Raw genomic sequence first — 26,058 nt, 5'->3', positions numbered from 1 at the left:
CAGTGGCTTTTCCTAAGTCAGGATTTTAAGGAGTAACTGCACATTGATGTCCACTGAACTTCCTTTGAGGTTCAAGAATCTTTATTTATTAGTGCATGCACTTAAGTCTGTAAGCTGGAAAGTTACATAAATTTGGGAGTCATGAATTTGCAGGCAGTCTAAGAGTTCAAGCATAAATTTGGGAGTCATGGATTTGGCATTGGTTTCAGTCTTGCCAAAATGTATCTTCCTAACTCTGATCCAGTGACATCACTATGGCCTTCAAACCTTAATCTCTGAGCAGGCGCTACTCCAACTATAAACACTGGGAGTTTTTCACATTTCAAACCGTAAACCCCGCATACCCAGGAGTTTGTTGCGACTCAAGTGTATATAAAACTCAGATTTTCATCCCTACAAAATAAAATAAAGATTCTTCAAGCCTATTTTAGCAAAAATGAAAAATTTTTAAGTATTTTTCTCTTTCTTGAGTAGGTCATGAGTTAAGGACAATCTGTCACCATAACTTTGAACTACTTGATCTTGGTATGCTTTTTTGGTCTCGTTTTAATGTTTCTCCAACCCAATTTCTCTTGTCTTCTTTAAAATGGACTAATCTCCAATCATCATGGAAATAAGTCAAGTAAATGAAAAATCATAAATTACACGGGGACTCACTAATTCAGTCAGTTTATTTGAAAACAAATGCCCTGGGGCTTCAAAGAGAGGTAACTGCCTCAGCTCCAATTCATCGTATACATTGGCCAATTTAACTTGCCAAGGAAATGATAGATGATTTAACAAAGTGAGTGGCCAATGTGACATTCTGTTCCATCCACCGACGTGTTGGGGGTGGGAACGAGGTGGGGGTCAGGGGAGGATAGAAAAAGTCTGGAGCATTAATTCTAAATCATGGTTTTTATGAAACACTCAGGTTAGTTACATTTCACCCCCTAAGGAAGTATCATAAAACAACCCCAACATTTTCAAAGTTAAAAGCTTTCAATTCAATTCTCTTTTAATTATACATACTACAAAGCACTTTAAGGAAGTTGCAAATCCCCAAGGGCTATGAAATATAAAATTAGATATGTGCCAATCAGAAAATACTCCCTTATAGTTTGTTGCATTACTGAAAACAAAACCCATCGGTTATCCACAAGATAACAAAAAATGAATTCAAGATGTAAGTGACATTATCTTATAGGCATATTGCGGTTTCCAGGTATAAGTTACATTCATCATATCTGCATTATGATCTAGTCATGTGAGATATGAGAGGTAGATATTATTCCATTTATCACTAAAGGAAAATGGAAGAGTGGAAAGATGTAATGATATATTCAAGACCACACAGCTGGTAAATAGAAGAAAACAGATACCTGTAATTAATCCAACTTTCCACTATAATACACTAATCATTAAAATGGAAATGAGGAAAAGTATACATACAAAATACAACATAGATTTCAAGATAATATTCATTCATTTTCTCATCTAAAAATAATTTTATATATTAATCTGCCCCACACTTTCTTGTGAACTAGTGAATAAGATAAAAAATAAAATACAGTTTTGAAAGAATCAGGTTGTGAAATGTAAAATTTTTAGAGTGGCCACCAGTTAGATGAAAGTGACATTTTCCCATGACTGCCTCTATGTCCTTTATAGAGTTGCTGAGTTCTCCCTTGCTTATCACCTTTTAAAAGTGTTTCTGAAGATATCTGGAATGAGAACTCCAAAGCAAAATTCCATCTTGAATTTCAGAGCTTCATTTTGAGGGAATTTTCTAGCAATTCTTACCTCAACTCAACTGGTTTATTAGAAATATGCTAATGCATTATTGGGCCAAATTCCTTTTTAAAAAATTAAGTGCATTAGATGAAGTGATAATAGTGGAATCAAGATGAAATTTTAACTCTTGTTTTTTTTTTTTTTTAACTATGAAATTTTGGGTGGATAGAGAGAGTATAGATTGGCAAATGTAGACTTAGCCTAAGAGGTAACTTGGAAAAAAAGATTCCTAAATTCTTGTATGATGTACAGGAAGTAGAAAGCAAATGTCAAATATAAATGTAAAACAGGACAGAATAAACTATTACAGCAGATCACAAAAGTGGCTCGGTTCAAACGGGCTTGTCTGGGAATTTTGTGCTATCCAGATGGGTCAATTTGATACATGCACGTATATACATCCTACAAGAGTCAACTAAAGTCTCTTATAACTGGAATGTCTCACAAGCTGACAGCTTATGAAATACCAAAGTATTGAAATACAAGCACAGTGTGATGAAAATTAGAATAACATACAAAAATCAACTTTAATTAGTTGTGCATTAATGGGATCCAAATTAGTTGTATACTCACAAGTGGAAGCATTTGGATGGATGATGCAGACATCTGCTCGAGTGTGGGCAAAGGCAGAAAGATAATTTTATTTTCAGCTGCTTTAGGAAGGAAACAGAGAAACTATGGCAAATATGATCGGCTAGTTAAATAAATTAGATAGTGGCAATTACTGTACAAAGAAATACCGTGTCATTTTGGGAAAAGTCATTAGAAAACAAAACAAAAATTTAAATAAGTATGAAGACAATGTATTTTCTAAATAAGTATACAAATCACAGCTTTGGAAATTAAAATTAAAAAAAAACATACAGTGGGACAAATATAAAATAATGGAGGATTCAGGTCTATAAAATTTTATGTTTAAGTGTGGGTGGGAGGGACCCTTCTATCTGCTGGTTAGCAGCAGTCATGTTAATTCACATAAAACCAGAAAGATTGCTGAACGGGGTGGCCCCCTTGAACTAAATTGTAAACAATCAGGTAAATTAGCAGAAAAATCTACCGCTTCTTTGCCTCCTTGCTCCCTTGCCTCCTGCTATCTTCAGGGGGAAAAAAAAAAAGTACCATTGTCACAGCATGTGCGCCAGGACTTTGTTCTATTGGTACAACTTTTGTGTTCTTCTGTTTCTGGTCATTGTATGTTGAATTTACACCCTGACCCACAGAGCTGGATAAAATCCATTTTGTTAAGTCCCTTCATGTTTAGGGATCCTAAATAAACTACCTTCAACAGACTATTCCTGCGCCTGTGTCCAGATTTAAAGCCATGTAACACCTGGACTTTGTGAGCTTAACCTGCTGTGACAAATAAAAATAAATAAGAAAGTTTCCCGTAGTTGACAACCCAGGTGGAAGTTTTACTACAATTTCCATCAGTCATGGGGGAAGGCTTCAAGTGAAATAAACTGTATTTACACACAAGTTTGGTCAGAGAGGTGGCTGTATTATAGCTTTATTCAGCCTCTGAAACCTGCCCAGAGATCTACAGATCTAAATAAACTGAAAACAAATCCCCTTGTCCACTTGAAGTTCTTCTTTATCCGTTTACATGCATCTTTGAAGTTCTTCTTTATCCATTTACATGCATCTTAATTTGGACCAAGTGAATTTTGCTCTAATTCAGGGGAAAGAAAAATCTGGGGGACTCTGGGCTGAATGACATAAACACTCTGGGAGGGGCGGGGAGCCAAGGATTACACATACTCTCTCAGATCTATATCTCACACTGATTCTGTGATTTAAGTTTTCCTTTTATTCTGATTTACGGAACTGATAGAGTAGGGGAAGTGTGACCAAATTTTTGAAAATACCATATAAAGACAAAAATACACCCTCTTGCAACAACAATCCAAGATAGAAGAACACTGGTTAAAGAAGTCAAGTCCAGGATTTTAATCAACATCCCCAAAGTATTTTTTTTTAACAACATAAATTTTCCCTAAGTGGAGGCATGAAAATCCGAGCTACATAGAAAACAAGACTAATGAGAGACAGACTTGCAGTAAGATACAAAAATGTGTTATAAAGCTACCATGCTTAATCAAGTGTGGTGATGTGGGCACAAAAATAAGACCAGATGAGAGTCCTAAGAAACAGAAAACACTGCGGAAAATAAAATGTTGCGCATAATGAAGATGGCACTTAAAAACAATTGGAAAAGAATGATTTAGCCATTAAAGTAATGAATGTAGGTTTTCGGGGTGGGGTGGGGGGGCGGAAATGAAGTGATACCATTACTCCTACCAATCATCAATATGGTTTAACCGCCTAAACCATGTCAGCAGTTTAGCGATCTTAATATCTAAGATGGGGGAAAAAAAAACATGTAAAAGATCAAGAAGAAAATATATGAGTATTTTTCTGATCTTGACGTGTAGAGGAGTTTAAGCACTGAAGCTAAGAAAAATATCATAAAGGCAAAAGCAGAATGTTCTAACAACATTAAAAGTAGAAACATCTGAATCAGAAAAACACAAACAAAAAGAGTATTAAAAGAAAATGACAAATCGGAAAAGCATTACAACACACACGCTAGATTAGTGGACACAGTCCTAATAAAGAACTACAAATAAACACAAAGACAAACACCCTAATGATATTATACACAAAAGTCAGGAACGGACAACTTAAAAAAAAGAAACGTGAACAGTCATTTGACATACAAAACAAAGTTCAATTCTGCCTTTAATTGAAGTATCTATTTCTTGTTTTCTCTTTGGAAAAATCAAAAAGTAAATGATAGTGCCTAGTGTGGTTTGGGTAAATCAGACACTCTCATATACTGCAGGCGGGAGTATGAATTAAATTAAGGCATTTGGAAAAAAATAAGTTGCCAATATGATTCCAGGCCCTGAAAAATGTCAATGCATCTTGGTTCAGCAATTCCGTATCTGGGGATTAATCGTATGGAATTAATTTAGAGATGCACACTAAGATTTATGTATAAGGATAGTCATAACTGCTTTATTTATAGTACGAAAGATAACTTTAAAACTCAATAAAAAAAGATGAGCTGAATAAATTACAATACATGCATTAAATGCAATAGTCTACAGCCATTATAAATCATATCTCTTCACAGAATATTTAGTGACATGCAAAATTCTCACAAGAAAATCAGGATACAAAGTGTTATATACACTTTGATTTGCATCATGTTGTACCCAGACTCAAGTAGCAACAAACACAGAAAAATACTACACTGAACTCTAAGAACATATTAACATGAGTGGAGTATCAACTTTGGATTTTGGTTGATTTAAATTTTCTTCTCCACACGTTTCTGCATTTTCCAAATATCTGCAAATAAATGCGTATTGCCTTTTTAAAAAAAATTTTTTTAAGTTTATTCTTGAGAGATAGAGACAGAGTGCAAGCACGCGAGGGGGAGAGAGAGGGGGAGACACAGAATCCGAAGCAGGCTCCAGGCTCTGAGCTGTCAGCACAGAGTCCAACATGGGGCTCGAACTCATGAACCGTGAGATCGTGACCTGAGCTGATGTCGGACGTTCAACCAACTGAGCCACCCAGGCGCCCCATCTGACTGGCTTTCTAATTGACAGACAAAAACAGGTTCAACCACAGCTTCATCTGCTATGTGGACTCAGCCAGGTCGCTTTACCTTCTTGTTTGGTCTTCATTTGCAAGTGCCCACCATCCCAGCTATACTTCTCAGAAGTAGATAGGTGTTTAACAGTTTAAAAACAGTTTTTAAAAAATAATAAAAGGATTACGCATATTTCACGTAGTTTGTTGTTTTATAAAATCAAAAGACATTTATGACTCATCTCCTACACCTTCCTGAAAATTAGGAACACAGGCTCACAAAATGGTTTGCATTTTATAGTCAATAGAATTATTTTGGAAGGTGTATCTAATTGTAGTTGCACGCTCTGGTTGCTGATGGCAAAATGCTTACATCGTCCATTTAGTTTGAATAAACTAAAACCAAGCTGAAAGACTATCACAGTGTTGACATGAAAAAGAAACCTTTCTACGGTGTTCTAGATATTTTTGTTAATGTGAAATCTGAGAACTTTAGTAAAGAAAAGTTCCAATCCATTTTTACGTTACTTACATTGATACATTGTTTCTGAAATGTTGGATCACGATTGGTTGTGTTTTTCAGTCAGAAATCGGGGTATATTAATGTCTAGCAGAAGACGTTGAGGTGGGTTTTGATATGTGGTAGTCCCTCATTTCTCTTTGCCAATTTCTAGCCAACATGAAAGTTAAAATTATTATGTTAATGCTAAGGAAAGGGTAATGGAGGGGATGCATGAAATATATGAGGTATATGGAAATAGAAAGAGCAAGGTAGGACTTCTGTACTTCAGAAGATCCACACTTGCATTTAACTGGAAAAATAATAACATCGCCAGCAATAACAGCGTGCAACATTATTTTACACTACTGAATTTCAGTCACCTTGACAAGGAGTCATACGCTGAAAATTATAAATGTGCCCCTTCATTATGCTGTTCCAGTGTGGTTTCTTTTTTAACGTTGAAAAAATATTAATCTCAGTGGTCATGTTCTTAATCGACCGACAATCCTCTCCTATTTGAGATCAGAGGGTCTACTATTGGGTAGAAAAAAAAATCAAAGGCATAGCAATATCTGATATTTACTTTTTTTTTTCAGTATTGAATTATAGAAATTAAGTTTTTGAGGTTTTGAAGATTCACCAAGCTTAGATTTCACAGGGGCTTTAGGAATGTCACAAGTTCACTTTTGTTGAATATCTAGGCATATTCTATCTTTAATAAAAATCGGTGAGATGTTTTGCACGGTAGAGGAAAGAACAAGCATTTATTTCTTCATTAACCTTTGCGATAGCCTGTTATTCAGTCCCTAACTAACAACGGCAGGAATTTCTAATAGTAGTAACTTATGGTAGTAGTTACACCCTTAATCCTACTTTAGTGCTCTGGTCCAAGTTGTTCATCTTTGTTTTTAGAAAGATTAAGCAAGCCGTGCTTTATTATTATGACGTCAACCTCCAGACATATTCTTTAATGGAGAAATTGGAGATAGCAAAAAGAAGTGTGACATTCTATGGTTCCATATAATACCCTTCTCTCCTTTAAATCACCATATTTTGTCATGTTTCTTCTGGAAGATGAGGCAAATCTTCCCTAGGGAACAACCAGGGTGATGAGTACCAATACATTCAATAAAAGCAACAGAAAGTTCTTGAACTCCTTTTCAGAAGTTCCCTCCATAGCCTGCTTCCTCCATTTTAGTGAAGAAATACAAATTCTCCTCTGGGGGTTACTCAAAGCCTGCCTTCTCACACCCCCAGCTTGAAGACTTAAGAACGGTAGCTATTTGCACAGAATTACACACAATATGTATAAAATTTTATGTTACTATGTACTCGGCTGTAATCGTATTTATTTTGCAGACATCGGTGCCTTTTCTCACATGTAGGTAAAGGCGGCGGAAGCTTGTACGAGTGCCCACCATTTGTATTTGGACACACCTGAAGAGTCTTGGTATCATGTAGAGGCAAGTTCAGAGCTCATTTGCTAAGCAATTCAATCAGTACATTCAATTAATAGTAAAAAGACTTTTTACCATTTGCCATTATTGAGTTTGTTGAGAAATAATCAGTTACGTTAGAAAGAGCATAGACCTCAGAGCCAAGCAGTACCTTAATTTAATCTCAGCTGTAATTTATAGGCTCTAGGACAGGGTACGGGTTACTTAACCATTCTGATCCTCAGGTGTCTTCATCGGTAAATAGCTACAGTTTGGGGGCAGGGATTAAATGTGATAAAGTATGACAGAGTGATGCATACATAATACACACTTAATAAGTGGGAGTGGGATTTTAAATACTTGGTTAAAATACACCAGAAAATAGATAATTGGCTATTCCTCCTATTCATTGAAAATCTGTACCTTTCTTATCCAAAACACTCAGAGTGTGCAGTGGTTTTTAAGAAAAGTTGTTCAAATGTTCAAATTTTAAGTAATATAATAAGATATATAACTGGTACCTCTTTTCCTCATTATTCTTATTTGCAGGCTGACGTTCAACTAGTTGGTTTTTACTCCTTGAACACATCTCTTTGCCTCTAGACCGTAAGTTTTAGGAGGCTAGGGACCAGGTCTGTTTTTTTCTTCATTGCTTTCCCTTTGCCCAACACACAGTAACCATTCAACAAGTGTGTGTTGATTGAATGAATGAAAACTAATGAACCTCCTTAAGAGAGTGAGGGTTGAACGTGACAAACATACAGCCAGCCTCACGGGTCTTCCTGAGTCACTAAGAGCTCAGTGGAAGGCAACGGAGCTGCAGATAGAAGACAGTCCTCTATAGCATTTGATTGATCTCTGCTTAGTCTACTACATCGTTATTACCACTGATACCGAATAATGTATCAGATGAATTTTATTTCGCATTCATAGTGACCTTGTACTTTATTGCAGAGCTGGGAAATGAATAAGAAAATGTTCTTGCCTATGGAAGTCATGGGACATGCCCAGTATCGACCCCATTATTGTCCGGCTGCACAGGAGACCTCTATAATGAGCCCACTCACAGTATCCGCGACGTCTCGTGAACGAGCAGGTCAGATCTCCCTGCTCTATCGAAATGTGAGGGGGCCGGTGAATGGGAAACCGGGGCAGGGGTAGTTTAGCTTTATATTTTACTATCTGCCACTTCTTTTGAACAACATGGGTGGTGCTGGGGCCTCTGGCGGTGTTCCCAGAAGCACTGTCCCTGCCAAGCAGAATTTGCACCTTCACAAGTGCTGATTGACTGTGATAGAAAGGTATGGTCCTCTTTGGGAAGCAGCTTTCTGGGAAAGATATTATACTTTCAGTCCAGGGAGGACCCAAGGAAAGAGGAATATTTGTCTGGTACTGGTAGGCGGCAGATAATTTGATTCTCTTCTCATTACGTGTGTTCATTCTACCATGCATATTTTGAAAACTTAAGTTCCCTAGACGCAGATCATAGAGCAAAATAATATAATATGAAAGAAATAAGGTTTCTCCTTTTCTTTCTCTCCTTTTTTCCTTTTTTTTTTTCTTTCTTTTTTTTTTTTTTTTTTACAGAGTATTATAAAAAGTTTGTTTTCCTGGCTAACAGCAGCAAATGTACAAAGCTTTCTTCGTTAGGGTTTGCTATTTAAACCATCAGCTCATTCTGCAAGAACATCAAACATGTGTCTACCAGATGCTGGGGAACAGTGCAGTCCTAAGGATCTGACTCAAGTGAACAATAATCTGTGGACAGCGGGTGTGAACCTGAGCTGGGCCAACACCTCATCAGACCGAATGGCTAATTGATTTCAAAATTAGACTTGGTATTTCTGAACAATAATCTTAAAAGGCAGCAATAAAATACATCAGGATCCTTTGAGCTAGCCAAGCTTTCATCCAAATGGCTTATTACAAAGAGCTGGCACACCTGAACTTTGGCACAGTCAAATAAATCCAAAAACAGCAAATGGAAACCACATTTGGCACTGGAGGTTTGTCAGGAGAAGTTCGTATTCATGAGGAAACGTGATTTTTTATTTTGAAAATAATTTTTGTGTTAGTGGCAGGAAGCAATTCATTGAATGTGTTTTACTTTGACACCTGTGATTTATGCAATAAAATATGCATAATATCTGAAGGCTTTGGGGTCTCACCTAATCTTTGGAACACCAGGAGCAGCCAAGGCACAGCAAGGGTTAGAGTAGTTCCATTAGTGATAACTTAATCGCATGTGTAGACCTACCCCTTTGAACTCTGAATAGCTGTTTTGTGGCATCGGGGTCCAAAAGGGTTTAAATCTGACTGCATTGCAGTGACAATAAATTATACCAACTATTTTAGAAATGCTTGGAATCTTATCTTGCCTTCAGAGTGAACAAACTAAGATTACAATCCCTGGATGAAAAGATGGCATAAATTCTGAGAACAAACACGGAAGATTTACACAATGGCAATGGTGTATTTCAGTACTCTTCTCTTGAAACATTTTATTACAAATCCTACGGATATGTATCAAAAGGCTCCATTTAAAAAAAAAAAAAAGAAAAGAAAAAGAGATAAACAATAGGGTGCATGTCAGGGGAAAATGAATTAAAGAATGGACCGATTACATAATCCATGTAAGAATGGAATTCTTATTTTAACTTCCTGGCTATTTTAGGAGAAAAACTTTTGGCATTCTCTTTACATGTATTAGCCAAATAATTGACTCAATTTTTAACATTAAACTTTATGTAAAAGCTCTGCTTAACTGGATGTATTTGTTAAGTCTTTTCACTTCCTTGCTAGACTCTACCCAAAGATAACAAAACATTTCGTAGAAGGAGGAGGGAGAAGAAAAAAAATTAAGGAAAGGAAATGGACTCACCAGCGTGGACCTAACCCGGAACTCATGCAGCAAAGAATTTTCCAGAGAACAAGGAGGGCAGAGAGTGAGCCTGGAGAACTTCTCTGCAACTGAAAGCATTTTTCTGTCTTGGATTCTCCCTTTTTTGGGGCAATATCTCTCCGGTTGTTCAAAAAACTGACAACCTAAGAGCAACTGTGATGATGATTTTTTTTCACTAAGACGCTACTCCCAGCCTACAGCCTGTGCTGAGCTCATTAGGAGATGACTGCCCCTTGGGAATTCATGGTTAGAGACCTGAAGAAAGAAAGTCAGGAGTCCTATCGTCTCCTCTTCCATTCATTCACTTAGTGAGCTTTGACATATCTTCCTTTCTGGACTTCCGCTCACTCATTTTTAAATGATGAGAACTGAAATAGATGATGTTCTAAGGACTATTTCAGCTCTAAAATATTATAAAGCAGGGCGCCTGGGTGGCTCAGTCGGTTGAGCCTCCGACTTCGGCTCAGATGTGATCTCAAGGTCTGTGAGTTCGAGACCCGCGTCAGGCTCTGTGCTGACAGCTCGGAGCCTGGAGCCTGCTTCGGATTCTGTGTCTCCCTCTCTCTCTGCCCCTCCCCCGCTCATGCTCTGTCTCTCTCTCTCTCTGTCTCTCTCTCTCTCTCTCTCTGTCAAAAATAAATAAACATTTAAAAAGATAATTTTTTTTGCAAAATAAGATATTATAAAGCTGTAAAACAGTTCCTTCAAAGGTGATATAAACAAACTTGGTGCCTGCACTGCTTGAATGAAAACATTAGAAAGAAACATTTAGGCTGCGATATTTAGTGAACTGGATTAGGACACACGCAGAGGTTTCAGAAATGTGGTTTGTAACCACATTTTCCAGCATAATGAGATAGAGAACTAATTGACAAAAACTTTAATGAGAAATGCTATTTGAAATGGAAATGATTTTTTAGCTAGTACTAAGTAGATGGAAAAATCACTCATTAACTCTGCTTGCACAGGGCAATAGCAAAATTTTCCAAAATAAAATTAGTTCCTGAGAACACATCTCTCAAATCATATTCTTCATTTATCTCGTTAGCCAGTGTATTCTGAGTGTTTCTTTTATAAAGACAAATGAACACCCAAGATATACAAATACTCAAGAGAGTTGTTAAATGCAGAGTGTTGAATTCTGGAGAGTTTTAGGTATTATGAAAATCAACTCCTTGGTATTCTGTTCATGCATTTTGTCAGTATACGATAAAAGAGTAAAGTATATATTTAGTTTCAAATGTTATTGACTCAGAAGTTGGAATCCAAAGCAGACTACATTCCAATCCAAAATTCTTAAGGTTTTCCATTTTAATACATAAGTAATTAAAATGTGTATTAATATGACATTGTGTTATCTATACCTTTAGACAGTTTTATCTGGAATCTTAATACATTTTAGAGGGCACATAATCTTATTTTGCTGAATTTGCCCTTGGTCTTATTTAAGTAATTTTCTAATTTTTGTAAAATGGCAATAATAACAATAATATTTAACAAATGTATTCTAGTCTGTCAAGTGTTTTTAATGCAGTGACTCATTCAACTTCACAATAAACTTGCAAGGTGGATACTATTATATCTATTTTACTTATTAAAAAAAGTTTTTAAAAAGGTTAAGTAACTTGATGGCGCACCTGGGTGGCTCAGTCACTTGAGCCCCGGACTTCAGCTCAGGTCCTGGTCTTGCAGTTCATGAGTTCGAGCCCTGCGACGGGCTCTGTGCTGACAGCTCAGAGCCTGGAGCCTGCTCCCGATTCTGTGTCTCCCCCCCTCTCTCTCTGCCCCTCCCTCACTCACACTCTCTCTCCCTCTCTGTGTCTCTCAAAAATAAATAAAAAACATTAAAAAAATATTTTTTAATAAGTTAAAAAATAAAAAGGTTAAGTAACTTGACCCGGTTAGCACAATAACTTTTTTTTTTAAGTTTATTTATTTATTTTGAGAGAGAACACATGGAGGATGGACAGAGAGAGAGAGTGAGAGGATCCGAAGCGGGCTCCTCTGACGAGGGGCTCAAACTCACAAACCGTGAGATCATGACCTGAACCTAAGTCAGATGCCCAAATGACTGAGCCACCCAGGCGCCCCTGGCACAGTAACTTTTAACTGACTATTGCTTACCCGTTCTTATTTTCTATAATAAGCACCTTAATAAGTACATTATCACTACTGCAAGGAGTGTAATCATTCATTCATTCTACAAATACTCATCGGAGGCCTGTTAAATGACAACCACTATTCTAGGCATATAGGACAGCAGTAAATTTACATCTTAGGGTGGGGGGGGTCGGAAAGTAAATAAGTAAATATATAAATAAAGATTATTTCAGATAGGGAATAAGCGCCGAGGGCCACTGTGTCTAGCCACGCAAGTTGTGACTCTAAGAATTGTGAAGAAAATTCAGCAGAATGGTGCATGGGGAATGACTGGGAGGGATTTTAAAGTAAGCAGTCAGAGAAGGCTTCTCGGAGGAAGCAGCATTTGAGATACCAATGACAAAAAGCAGCCAGCCTCGGGAAGATCTGGGGCGGGGCACCACGCAGAACGACAGGAGCAAAAACTCTGAGGCAGGAACAGGTTTTCTGAGGACAAGAAACATAAAGAAAGCCACGAGGCCAGAGCACGCTCAGCAGGGGGAGGAGAGGGAAGAGGAGTGAGACTGGAAGGGACTGGACCACATGTGGCCCTTCCTGGCCATCAGAAGGAGCATGAAAAGCATTACTAAAATACTAATGTAAACCCTGCCTTTATACTCTTGTCATTAACATTCATAGAGGTAAAGCAGAGCTTGTGAATTTGTCTCACTCTCGGAATGCTTGGAGATTTTAGGGACCAAAAAAAAAAAAAAAAAAGGAAGAAAAAGAAAAGCTATGGATTATCTCTCTGGAAAAACAGGCACATGCACGGAAACGTGCACACTATTTCAGGAGGTATATAGCTTTATGTTCACCCAGGAGCTTATATATGGGCCCATGGACTTCAGATTAAGAAAAATCACAAAACCTATGTAACGGTGAGCTAAATGAATTGTGGCCGCTAAGTAATAAGTATAATCCTCGCTTAAGGAGTTTTCCTCCCAAAATTATATAATCCAGTGCAGACTATATAAGTCACACTACACTACACAAGGCTGAGTTTCCAGTTTCAGCCTCAGAGGTACATATATTTCTTTAACAGATCCACAATCTCCTTTCTGCAATTCTTACATGCAAAAGCCAAATTCTAAAAGCTGAAAGCAATCATTTCATAAATCAGTTGCCAGAAAAGTGTGACCTGAGTCAACCTGAGGTTGTTTTCGATTTGTCTTTATTTGTGCAACTTGTATGTCCTCTCTATGGCAGAGATAATAATGTGTTGGATTATACAATGATGCCTTAGTCCTCCCTGGTTGTGTTGATAGACGATAGATAGGTGATATAGATAGGTAGGTAGGTGGGTAGATACATGCGTAGGTACATCCCCTCCAACCACCCCCCCCCAAAAAAAATTATCAAAATTCTGAAACACATGAGGCCTGGAGATTTGGGGGTAAGGAAACATGGGCCTGCATAAGTCTTCTAAAATCTTTCTTGAATATTTTACACGCCTTTTCTATGTGTTTGAGATATCAAACATAAGTCAGCATGCAGGGCTCTAACCGCTTACGTCCAGCTGCTGTTCTGACGGGTTTTAGATGACAGCCTAGTATTTCCTCAGCTCAGACCACCTCGGGAGTAGGAAGGCTACAGGACCCTGTGAACATTCTGCCTCAGCGTATAAAAAACACCTGTACCAAATTAATTTGTGCTTCTCCAGTGTGAAGTTCACAGGGTCCCTCCGCCTTTCTTACCTATGAAGGGTGGTCTATTGACTTAGCTGCTGTGCCCAACAAGCCCATGCAGGGAGCCCTGGCCTCTTGATCGGCTTTTCCAGGAATTATTCCTAACATATTCCCAAGCTCGTTTCTTCTTTTGTTTTCTCCATTCTCATTTAACATTTATTTATATAGTGTAGCTTTGTATTTTCAAGGGATTTTTACCACCATTTAATTGTTAATACATCCCACATTGTTGTAAAGTAGGCATTATTCTCCTTGTGCTGTGGAGAGACCCAGAGATGAGTTAAGTAATTTTCTCAAGGAATCTGAATGTGAGTCAGTGATTAGGCTTCAATTAGAGCTCAGAGTTTCATATGCGCAATGTTCTTTTCTCAGGTCTCTGGGGCACGATGTTATTATCTGGGAAATGTTCCCAAAGACCAAACTAATTATCCCTAGCTCTGATGCTTCTGCCTAAGAAACAAACACTTCTGGGGGCAGGAGAAGAGGGAAGAACTGTAAAGAAATAAATTTCCCAATTTCCCATAATATATTAATGTATTGGATATAATGAATGTACTACCTCTTATTCGGTCTGTGTGAAATCATTCCATTGTCTTAACATATTTTAACGCGATGATTTAAAACCTAACACAATTATACTTTAAGAAAAAGAACATCAAAGTAAAACTATTAGAGTTGAACTTTTGTCGACTGAGAAGTTAAAGTTAATTTTTGCCGGTAGTGGACAACCAGAAGATAATGTATGTTTTATCCAAGTTTCTAGTGGAGATCTGTCAAAATTAAAATATTTCTTTTAATCCAATCCATAGTTTTTTGAATATGAAAAATCTGACACATGACTCAATAAGGAAAGGAGGGCACTTTCGGAGGAATTACCCTTCTCCAGCTTTCTGCAATTCTTTCTCTCCCCTGCATCGTCTGATGGACACCCCTTAAGTAGATTTTTTCTTCCTCTGCTCCTTTCCGGATCACTGTAACTGACCTTTTCCATTTACATGCAAGTTGTAGCCAGGTTTTCCTGAGCCTGTGCCTTAGCCCCTTAGGTTATTGTAGGATCTGCTATTGTAAATCTCAATTTCCATCTGTATGTATTTCAGGTCCAGAAGGCCAATTTGACAACCGCTTCCGTATCTTAATTTTACACTGTTTCACTTTCCATCAATGTCAGGGATAATTCCCTGGGGTCTTGGACCATCTCCATTTGTGTATATGTTTTTTTTTTTTTTTAAAGTAACCCATTTCTGCCAATAAAATGGTACTTTGCTCACATTTCCTGCCCGCTTAGAAACCCAATGGCTCCGTCTCATAGCGGGATTCCTCACAACTCCACGAACATAATTGCCCAGTGTTCGTCATTCGGATCACATCACAGCCATCCTGAAAAACCTTTCAGTGGTTCTCAGGATTATAGCTCTCAAAATGGGCTATATAAACCATTCTGTTTATTCTTCAAATACCACACTTCTATGTTCCCTGAAACAATTTAGGGTGTTCCTTTTTCTCCAATCATGGCCCAATTTGTTGGTCTCTAAGGGCTTGGCAGAATTCTTTCTGAACATTCCCTAGATTTCCACTTACACATGTAATAGCCTCTTTTGTTCCATTCCACACATTGTAATTTTCTTCCTTTAATCTTGAACGCTTCTCCTTTCACCAAGAAGTCTTTCCTTATTAATATTACATGACCCAAATCTCCCCATTTACCAATTGTTTATTACTTCTGTTTTCATATTTTGGTGTTGTTTTTTTTTTTAATTCCTATTTGGTAAATTCTACTTGTTAGTCTTACATCTGTCCTGCCTTTGTCTCAGAGGACATAGTCTTTATAGCTAGTGAATCAAAAAAGCACCATGCTGATTCTATGCCGTGCCCTTAATTATCTGTTGTCTATTTACTAAAGAAAGAAGAGAAAGAAAAGAAAAGAAAAAAGAAAGGTGGAGTGCCTGGGTGGCTCAGTCCACTGAGCATCCGACTTCAGCTCAGGTCATGATCTCACAGTTCATGGGTTCGAGCCCCACATTGGATTCTGTGCTGACAACTCAGAGCCTGGAGCCTGCTTTGGATTCTGTGTCCCCCTCTCTCTGCCCTCCCCTGCTCGTGCTCTGTCTCTCTCTCATAAATAAACAAACATTAAAAACTAATGATAATTTTAAAGAGAGAGAGAGAGAGAAAGATTGAAAGATCAATGTATCAGGTGCCTGGGAGGCTCAGTTGGTTGAGCGTCCGACTTCGGCTCAAGTCATGATCTCATGGCTCGTGAGTTTGAGCCCCACGTTGGGCTCTTTGCTGACAGTTCAGAGCCTGGAGCCTGCTTTGGATCCCGTGCCTCCCTTGCTCGTGCTCTCTCTCTCTCTCAAAAATAAATAAACAGGGGCGCCTGGGTGGCGCAGTCGGTTAAGCGTCCGACTTCAGCTCAGGTCACGATCTCGCGGTCCGTGAGTTTGAGCCCCGCGTCGGGCCCTGGGCTGATGGCTCGGAGCCTGGAGCCTGTTTCCGATTCTGTGTCTCCCTCTCTCTCTGCCCCTCCCCCGTTCATGCTCTGTCTCTCTCTGTCCCAAAAATAAATAAACGTTGAAAAAAAAATTAAAAAAAAAAACTTTTTTTTAAAAATGTTTATTTATTTATTTATTTATTTTAACGTTTTTTTTAATTTATTTTTGGGACAGAGAGAGACAGAGCATGAACGGGGGAGGGGCAGAGAGAGAGGGAGACACAGAATCGGAAACAGGCTCCAGGCTCCGAGCCATCAGCCCAGGGCCCGACGCGGGGCTCAAACTCACGGACCGCGAGATCGTGACCTGAGCTGAAGTCGGACGCTTAACCGACTGCGCCACCCAGGCGCCCCTAAAAAAAGTTTTTTAAAGAAAGATCAATGTATCTTTTCTACCAGACAAAAACTCTGAATTTTTTTTGATTTATATTTATTTGTGTCACTTGTGTTTTATAGTAGAGATGATGACGTGTTGGATTATAAGGTGATGGCTCATTCTCCTCTGGTTATTATATTATACATAGTGTTACTATACATTGTATAGATAGATAGACAGACAGAGATAGGGATATATCTATCTGGAGGTGAGTAGAGTATAATATTTCAAAGGGTAGACTGTCTTGGATGATATTCTAGTCCAAAACTTAATTATTAACTCTGTGCTCCTTGTACCCACTTCTCTGTGCCTCAGTTCCCTCATTGATTATACAGAAACAATCATAGTACTTACCTCGTGAGATGGGTATGAGGCTTTAACAAGAAACTGTACCTAAAAAACTTAATAGAGTGTGGCACAAAGTCAATGCTCAATAATACATAGCATCATCTTTAAAATTAGATTTAATTTACAATATGACTTTCAACATGTTGGCTTGGGGGAGGGAATGTAAAGTCAGGAAAGATTAATAGCCAAAATTGCAGAGTGAGTTGACGCTTTGAAGCACCCCCGTCACTGGACACATAGCTACAATATGATTACAGAAACTAAAACTTAAAAGGATAAAATAGAGGGGCACCTGCGTGGCTCGTTGGTTAAGCGTCCGACTTCGGCTCGGGTCATGATCTCATAGTTCGTGGTTTTGAGCCCTGCATCGGGCTCTGTGCTGACGGCTCAGAGCCTGGAGCCTGCTTCGGATTCTGTGTGTCTCTCTCTCTACCCCTCCCCACTCCCACTGTCTCTCACTCTCAAAAATAAATAAAACATTAAAAAAAATTTTAAAGGATAAAGTAGAACGCAAAAGCAAGATAATCATTTTAATGGCTTAAAAACAGAGCCAAAGCACAAAGCTATGAGTCATGCTAATGTCTGACCTAGCAGCAGGCAGTAAGTAGTTGTTGGGAGGGGGCAAGGCCTAAAATGTGCTTGAAAATTAGATTTTGGTGGAGTGTTCCTATTCCTGAGTAGAGGCCCAAATAAGCCACTTAGGGGCCGAGACCGGCTAGAAGACGTGGAACTGGCGATGCACGTTGTAGGCCCTGTCCGCAGCCCCCAGCACTATTCCAGGCAGACGTGGCCAAGGGAACCTGTCTTCTTTCCTGACACAACCCCAGTCATAGAAAAGCTCTACTCCAGGGCCAATAGGCTGAGAACACTGAGACTTTTCATGCTTCTGCCCAAGCTCACTTATAGGGCAAGTATTCCATGCCAGGCGGAGCTAAATGAGAAGACCAGGGTCGAGTGTCTCCACTCAGGGCTCTAATCACAGACCAGAGGTATCACCCTGGCAGAAGTGGGCTCCTGTCCGGGCTACAGCTGCAATGCAGTGGCACAGTAGTTTCATTTAGGGGGAGAGAGAGATTAAAAGAACAAAGGGCAGGGGTGCCTGGGTGACTAGTCGGTTGAGCATCTGACTTCGGCTCAGGTCATAATCTCGTGGTTCATGGGTTCGAACCCCGCATCAGACTCTCTTCTGTCAGCACAGTTCCTGCCTCAGATCCTCTGTCCCCCTGTCTTTGCCTCTCTCCCGTTCTCTTTCACTTTCTCTCTCAAAAATAAACATTGAAAAAGAACAGAGAGCAGTACAGCTCAGCTTAAGGTGAATTGATTCCATTTGGAACAGAGTATGGGGGAAGTTCATGATTAGGGGTGTTGTGGAAAACAGTTGAGATCTTGGTGGTGAGCACTTAAGAGGAGGCAAGCAACCCCATGAGGGAAATAAGCCAAACAGTAGATGAACAAGAAGTTTAAAAGGGAGAACCAGAGAGAAAGAGAGAGAGAGACAGATAGAAAGAGAACTCCTAGGGTTGAAACAAATCACAAAGATTCTCCTCAAAGATCACGCCTGCAAAGGGGATCAAATTTATTGGATCAGACTATGGAACAATTTATGCCCCAAGGCCTAGTCAAAAACAATAGAGTAATCCACCATCAGGGACTGGAGGCCAGCAGCAATTTGTGATATCAGCAGAGGCAATCCCTAATAGAGAAATCAGGGACACACAGCACTGCAAAATCCATTCTCAACTAAGGGTGATTATATCCATGTCAAGGCTGTACCTACTGGGGAGTGACATCAGAGGTTTTTCTGGAGGGGAAATAAACTTCACTAAAATAGTTCACATCCAAGTCACAAAACAACCAACATGGAAACGATAAGCCTTTGGGTGGGGGAGGGGAATTGGTATCAATAGTTGCTTTACTATATCATCTAAAATGTCCAGATTTTAACCAAATATTATGAGACATGCAAAGAAATAGGTGTTTATCAACAGACAGGGGAAAAAAAAAACTGGCAACAGAAACTGTCTTTGAGGGATCCCAGATATCAGAGAAGAATTCAAAGAAATGATTAGAAATATGTTAAAAATCTAAAGGAAAATATAAGTAAAATGTCAAAGGAGGCATTGTGAAAATATCTCATCACATAGAGGTTTATTAAAGAGATAGGCAAAATAAAAAAAAATAATCAACTTCTGTTCTGGAAATTCTGGAGTGACAAGAAAACTTCACTAGAGGAGCTCAACAGTAGATTTCAGTTCGCACAAGAAAAGAGCAGTGATGTTGAAGATAGATGAATAGAAATTATACAATCTGAAAAACAGAGAGAAAATTAAAAAAACAAAAGAACAGAGACTTAAGAGAAACATGGGACATCATTAGGCATAGCAACAGAAACGTAATGGGAGCACCAGGAGAAGAAGGAAGAGAGAAAGAAGCACAAAAAATACTCCAAGCCATACAGGCTGAAAACTACCCGAATCTGATCAAAAATATTGATCTGGAAATCCAAGAAGCTCAAAACCCCGAGTAGAAAAAAACCCTAAGAGATCTATAGTTGGAAACATCATAGTAAAAATATTGAAAGATAAAGACAAATAGGAAAATAGGAATGCAGCAAGAGAAAAATTACGTATGTTCAAGGTACCCCGATAATATTAATGGCTGGTGTCTTATCAGAAACAGTGCAGGCCAGAAGGCTTTGCGATGGCATAATCAAAGTGCTGAAAGCAAAGAACTATCAAATAAGGATCTTATAGCCAGCAAAAAACTCTCTCAAAAAATGAAATAAAAAGTCCTAAGATAACAAACATTGAGCGAAATTGTTGCTATCAAACATGTTTTATAATAAACACTTAAAGGAAGTTCTTTTTTAAAACAAAATTTTTTTAAATGTTTTTATGTATTTTTGAGATAGAGAGACGGAGTGTGAGTGGAGGAGGGGCAGAGACAGGGAGACAGAATATGAAGCTGAGTGGTCAGCCTGGAGCCCAATGCGGGGCTCGAACTCACAAACCGCGAGATCATGACCTGAGCTGAAGTCAGATGCTTAACAGACTGAGCCACCCAAGTGCCCCAGGAAGTTCTTAAGATAAAAAGTAAGTGACACCAGACAGTAATTCAAATCAAATCTGCACACACACACAAAGAGTGTCAGTAAAGGTAATATATTATATATATATATAGAAATATAAATATATATAGTCATATATTTATATATATATATAGAGAGAGAGAGGCCTATAGTATATAGAAATATATTTGGCAATTGGCAATGCCAGCAAAAAGGAGATGGATGGGAACGAAGTTGATTCAGAGTAAGGAAATGACAACACATGTTCCGTTGAATTCATAGGTGGAAAAAAAAACCAATTAGAAATTGCAAATATAATAAATTTGATAAATAAATGTTCTCCTTTCTTCTTTTAAATGTCATGAGAAGATATAAAAAGATATTCTTTTCAAGAAACAGTACTACAACACTGAACATCTCTACATGTGGAAATTGAATCCAGACACAGACTTTATACAAAAATTAACGTAAAATGATTCACAGACTTGAGGAGCCTGGGTGGCTCAGTAGGTTGTGTCCAACTTCAGCTCAGGTCATGATCTCACAGGTTCACGAGTTTAAGCCCCGCGTCGGGCTTTGTGCTGACAGTTCGGAGCCTGGAGCCTGCTTCGGATTCTGTGTCTCCCTCTCTCTCTGCCCCTCCCCCACTCACATTCTGTTTCTGTCTCTCAAAAATAAATAAACGATAAAAAATTAAAAAAAAAAAACGATCACAGACTTAAACTTATAGAACTAGAAGATAACATAGGAGAAAATCTTGACAACCTTGGGCATGGTGCCGACTTTTTAAATACAATATCAGATACACGATCCATGAAAAAAAATTGAGAAGCTGACTTCAATAAAATTAAAACAATTTCTTCTCCGTGAAAGACAATGTCAAGAGAATGAGAAGACAAGCCACACACTGAGAGAAAACATTTGGAAAGACACATCTGACTAAGCACTGCCATCCAAAATATACAAAGAACTCTTAAAACTCAACAATAAGAAAACAAACAACCCTTATCTCCTCCCCAAAGAAGACATACAGACATACAGATGGCAAATAATCATATGAAAAGATGCCCTACATCATATGTCATCAGGGAACTGTGAACTGAGGCAACACTAAGATACCACTACACATTTTAGAATGGCCAAAATCCAGAACACTGATAATACCTCACACTGCAGAAGTTGTGGAAAAACAAAATCCTCATTCACTGCTGGTGGAAATACAAGCCATTTTGGAAGACCTTTGGCAGTTTCTTACATGACTAAACCTACTCTTATCATCTGATCCAGCAATCACACTCATTGATGTTTACCCAAAGGAGATGAAAACTTCAATGCACACAAACACCTGCACCGGGATATTTATGGCGGTTTTATTCATAATTAACAAAACTTGGAAGCAATCAAGGTGTCCTTCAGGAGATTTAGGGCTAAAATAACTGGTACATCTAGACAGTGGAGTGTTATGCAATGCTAAAAGGAAATGAGCTATTAAGCCATGAAAAGACATGGAGGAACTTTATTTATTTATTTATTTTTTCCCAACGTTTATTTATTTTTTTGGGGGCAGAGAGAGACAGAGCATGAACGGGGGAGGGGCAGAGAGAGAGGGAGACACAGAATCGGAAACAGGCTCCAGGCTCCGAGCCATCAGCCCAGAGCCCGACGCGGGGCTCGAACTCCCGGACCACAAGATCGTGACCTGGCTGAAGTCGGACGCTTAACCGACTGCGCCACCCAGGCGCCCCAACATGGAGGAACTTTAAATGCATCGGACTAAATAAAAGCCTATCTGAAAATGCTACATGCTGTATAATTCCAACTCTACCACATTCTGGAGAAGTCAAAGCTATGGAGACAGTAAAAAGATCAATGGTTGCCAGGATCTGAGTTTGGGGGAATGAATGTGTGGAACATGGAAGATTTTTAAGGCAGTGAAAATACTCTGTATGATACTCTGATGATAGCTACATATCATTAAACATTTTTCCAAACCCATACAATGTGCAACACTGAGTGAACCCTAAGGTAAACTGTGGCCTTTAGACGATTCTGGTGTATCAATGTAAGTTCATCAGTTAGAACCAATGTACCACACTGGTGGGAGATGTTAGTAATGGGGAAGGATATGCATATGGAGGGGCAAGGAATATATGAGACTCTACTTTACTTTCAACTTTGCTGTGAACCCTAAAACCACTTTAAAAAATTAGTCTTTAAATATGAAAAAAAATAGAATACGTAAGATAATTTTGAAGCAATATAAAGATTGGCAGTATTGATCAACCAGATATCAAGCTTTATGATAAAGCTGTAATTAAGCGTTATCTGTAATTAAGACAACATGGAAATCGTGCAAGAATGGATACATGTTGCAGAATAGAGAGCTCAGATACAGAAACGTGTTACAGAAAAATGGTAATAGTACAAAACAGTCTGGAAAATACTGAAAGGAAAAATGTTTGATAATTTCTTATCTGTATGGTAAAATAAAACAAATTAGATCCTTACCTCATACTGTATATGAAAATGAGTTCCAGATGGACTAAAAGCCTAAATATAAAAAACAAAGCAATAATATCTTGAGAGGAAAAGTATTAGATAACATCTTCATGATGAGGTAGCAAAGAATTTCTTTAAAATATACCAAAAAAAAGTCATGAAGCAAAAGAGTGATAAATTTGACTCAATGAAACTATAAAATTCTTTTTATACACACACTAGAAATAAAACTATAGGATTCTATCTTTATGATTTTGAATTAGGAGTATGATATTGTGATATAAGAAATATATATTTTGGTCTTTGTTCCCAGCTCCAGGTCAGAGTTTCTAAAACCCTTGTAATTTCCTGAAAAGGACTAAAGGGGCATCTTTTGTAATAATATTTGTTTGTGTTGCCAGTTCTAGAAATAGCTCAAAGGTGACAAAGGTGAAGGAGTGTCTTCTGTTATCGTATCAAGTCTGGCCAACAACACCTGAGTGTATGTTAATGAGGTGACTTTTGAAAAGCATCTAATGATGGGGAGCAGGTTCCTAGGGGAACCAACCTTGTGATTAGCAGGTTAGAACTTTCAGCCCCACCCTTAGTCTCTGGGGAAGAGAGGCTGGAAATGGATTCCCAGACTTCATTACATAGATATGATGAATGATATCATTGGCCATTGGTAATTCCTGGAGTTAGCACAGACCCCACAGGTGTAGGGTTCTGTGTAATGAAGGCCAGGAATTACCGATGGCCAATGATATCACTCATCATATCTATGTAATGAAGTCTCCATCATCCTAACACGAGGAGCTCAGAGGGCTTCTGGGTTGGTGAACACATCGAGTTGCCTGGAGTCTGGTGAACGTGGAGAAGGCACAGAAGCTCCACGCCCCTTCCCACATACCTTGTCCAATGCATCTCTTCCATTGGACTGTTCTGAGTTGTATCCTTTGTAATAAATCAATGATAGTAAATAAAATGCTTTCCTGAATTCAGTGAACCATTATAGCAAATTATCAAACCCATGGAAGGGGTCATGGGAACCCTTGATTTTGTAGCCTCTTGGTCAGCATTATGGGAGGCTGGGACTTGGTGACTGGCATCTACAGTGGGGAGCAGTGTTGTGGAAGTGAACCCTACACCTGTGGGGTCTGTGCTAACTCCAGGAAGCTGGTGTCAGAATTGACTTATAAGACACCAGGGTGGGTGTCGGGAGAGTTGGAAAATTGGTTGGGGTGGGAGTCCCTGCCACACAATTACATTGTGTGTCCGAAGTTGGTATGTGAGTCAGGAAAAAGTGTTTTCCTTTTAGGGAAAATTTTTAAACAAGGCAGACACCTTGCTAAACACACAAAAACGTGTAAAGATGGATATATCTGTCTCCATTGGAAGTGAAAACACTTTTAAACAAAAGATCCTATAAATAAAGTAAAATAGTAGTGCCTAATGCAGAATAAAGAAAGAATTAGTATCTAAAACATTTGAAAAATGTCCAGGATAAGGGTGCCTGCGTGGCTCAGTCAGTCAAGCATCCGACTCTTGATTTCAGCTCAGGTCACGATATCACGGTCTTGAGATTGAACCCCGTGTCTGGCTCCACACTGAGTGTGGAGCCTGCTTGGGATTCTCTCTCTACTTCTCTCTCTGCCCCGCTCCCTCTAGCTCTCTCAAAATAAATAAACATTTTTTAAAAGTGCAATATTGTACAGTGGAAAGAGAATGTAATAAATCCAATGCACGAGCTGTATACCCTTTTTACCTCTCTGAACATTGCATTCTTCTTTTGTAAAAAGGGTGGATAGTAACATTCACCTACTGGCGTAGCTATGAAGGTTGGATGAATTGGCATAAGAACAGGTGCCGAATATCTAATCAGTGCACAATAAATATATTAATTATCTCGACCCAGGGACAGATCTATTACTTCAAGATAAATACATGCATAACTGTGTTTTTTTTTTTTTTTACCATGTCTGGTAATATTACTGAAAAGTTCACTCCTGAGACGATACCATTTGGGAATCGGTATGGCTGCACAGTTTTATGTGTTTGTGGAATGGCGTGTTGACTCTGCAGTGCCTTCGGGAACCTGCTTCTCTTCTTTCTATCCAGCTCTCCCTGGCATGTGGTTTTGTCTCCCATCCCCCTCATTTCCAGTCATAAGATGAGTACTCTACCTTTAGCATTATATTTTCTGCCCATAAATGAAGAAGAAAAAAACAAAGTCAGTCGACTCTTTTGAAACGACTTTCCGAGAAGCTCTGCTCAAAGCTTCTATTTGGTTCTCATTGGCTAGAACTGTATTAAATGGCGTCCGTAACAGCAAGAGACACCTGGGAAGGTGATCTTGTAGTTGGGCACGCTCCCTTGAGCAAAAGCAGAGTTCTGTCGTAAGAAGATGAGGACAATAAACAGAATCCATGTGGGAGCCAGCAGGACCGTGGCAGAGATCATTGTTTTCTGCATTCCAAGAGGACCTCCATGTTGAGTCCGGCTTCCCTGACTAGAGAAGACTTGGGGGTGACGATCTGATTGGAAAGTAACTGATTTAATTTTATTTAAGCCTCTCTGCATAGCAACCGCTCTGCTCTTATTGAAATGACATGTATATTTGGGGTGTGGCTGCAGGAGTCGGGAGGTCGTTGATGGAGCTGGTAGGTGTGGAAATTCTGAAGTCCCCTGGAGTCTTCAGGTGAACCACGGCTTCTAATAATTTTGCTTTTAACATCCCCGGGCCCACACACTTAAAATCGAGTTTTCTTTGCGTGTGGAGCAAATTAGCAAAGTACAAAGATCAAAACTCTTGTTAGTAATGAGTTTTCATGAGGGGGGGTTAAGTGGATTTGGGCAGCGCTGTGCTTTTCTCCTTTTAGCTTCTTTCCTTCTCTTCCCACGCGCTCGTGGGAAGAAACTAATAGAACTAATATTCTTTGAGAGAAAACAATATTCTTCCCGAGAGAGAGCTTGCCTGAAGCAACCTCTTTTCGGCAGTGGTTCCTGAGGCTGTTAGGCCAGTCTTTTATAGGCAGTGTATATATATATATATATATATATATATATATATATATAACACACCTGTGTTATATATATATATATAACACAGGTGTGCTAGAGCTCCTCTAATGAGCAGCGTATACTTTTAGTTATATTCTCATTTGTGGTGTCATCAGCGTCCAAGAAAGCAGGAATATTACAAATTCAAGTTAAAAAACAAAAAAAGAAGGAAAGCTTTGAGGCTCTTTTAAGCCAGGTATT

General features: G+C 38.8%; 1 pseudogene; it reads left to right on the top strand.

Moving 5' to 3' along the window:
* The window catches only part of LOC115512961, a 129,751-nt pseudogene that overhangs the window by 85,610 nt on the left and 18,083 nt on the right, over positions 1–26,058 (top strand).

This window comes from Lynx canadensis, chromosome B1, assembly GCF_007474595.2.
Source record: "Lynx canadensis isolate LIC74 chromosome B1, mLynCan4.pri.v2, whole genome shotgun sequence".
In the NCBI taxonomy this organism is placed as follows: domain Eukaryota; kingdom Metazoa; phylum Chordata; class Mammalia; order Carnivora; family Felidae; genus Lynx; species Lynx canadensis.
Note: the sequence above shows the minus strand (reverse complement) of the source record. Positions and strands in the feature narration are given on the sequence as shown.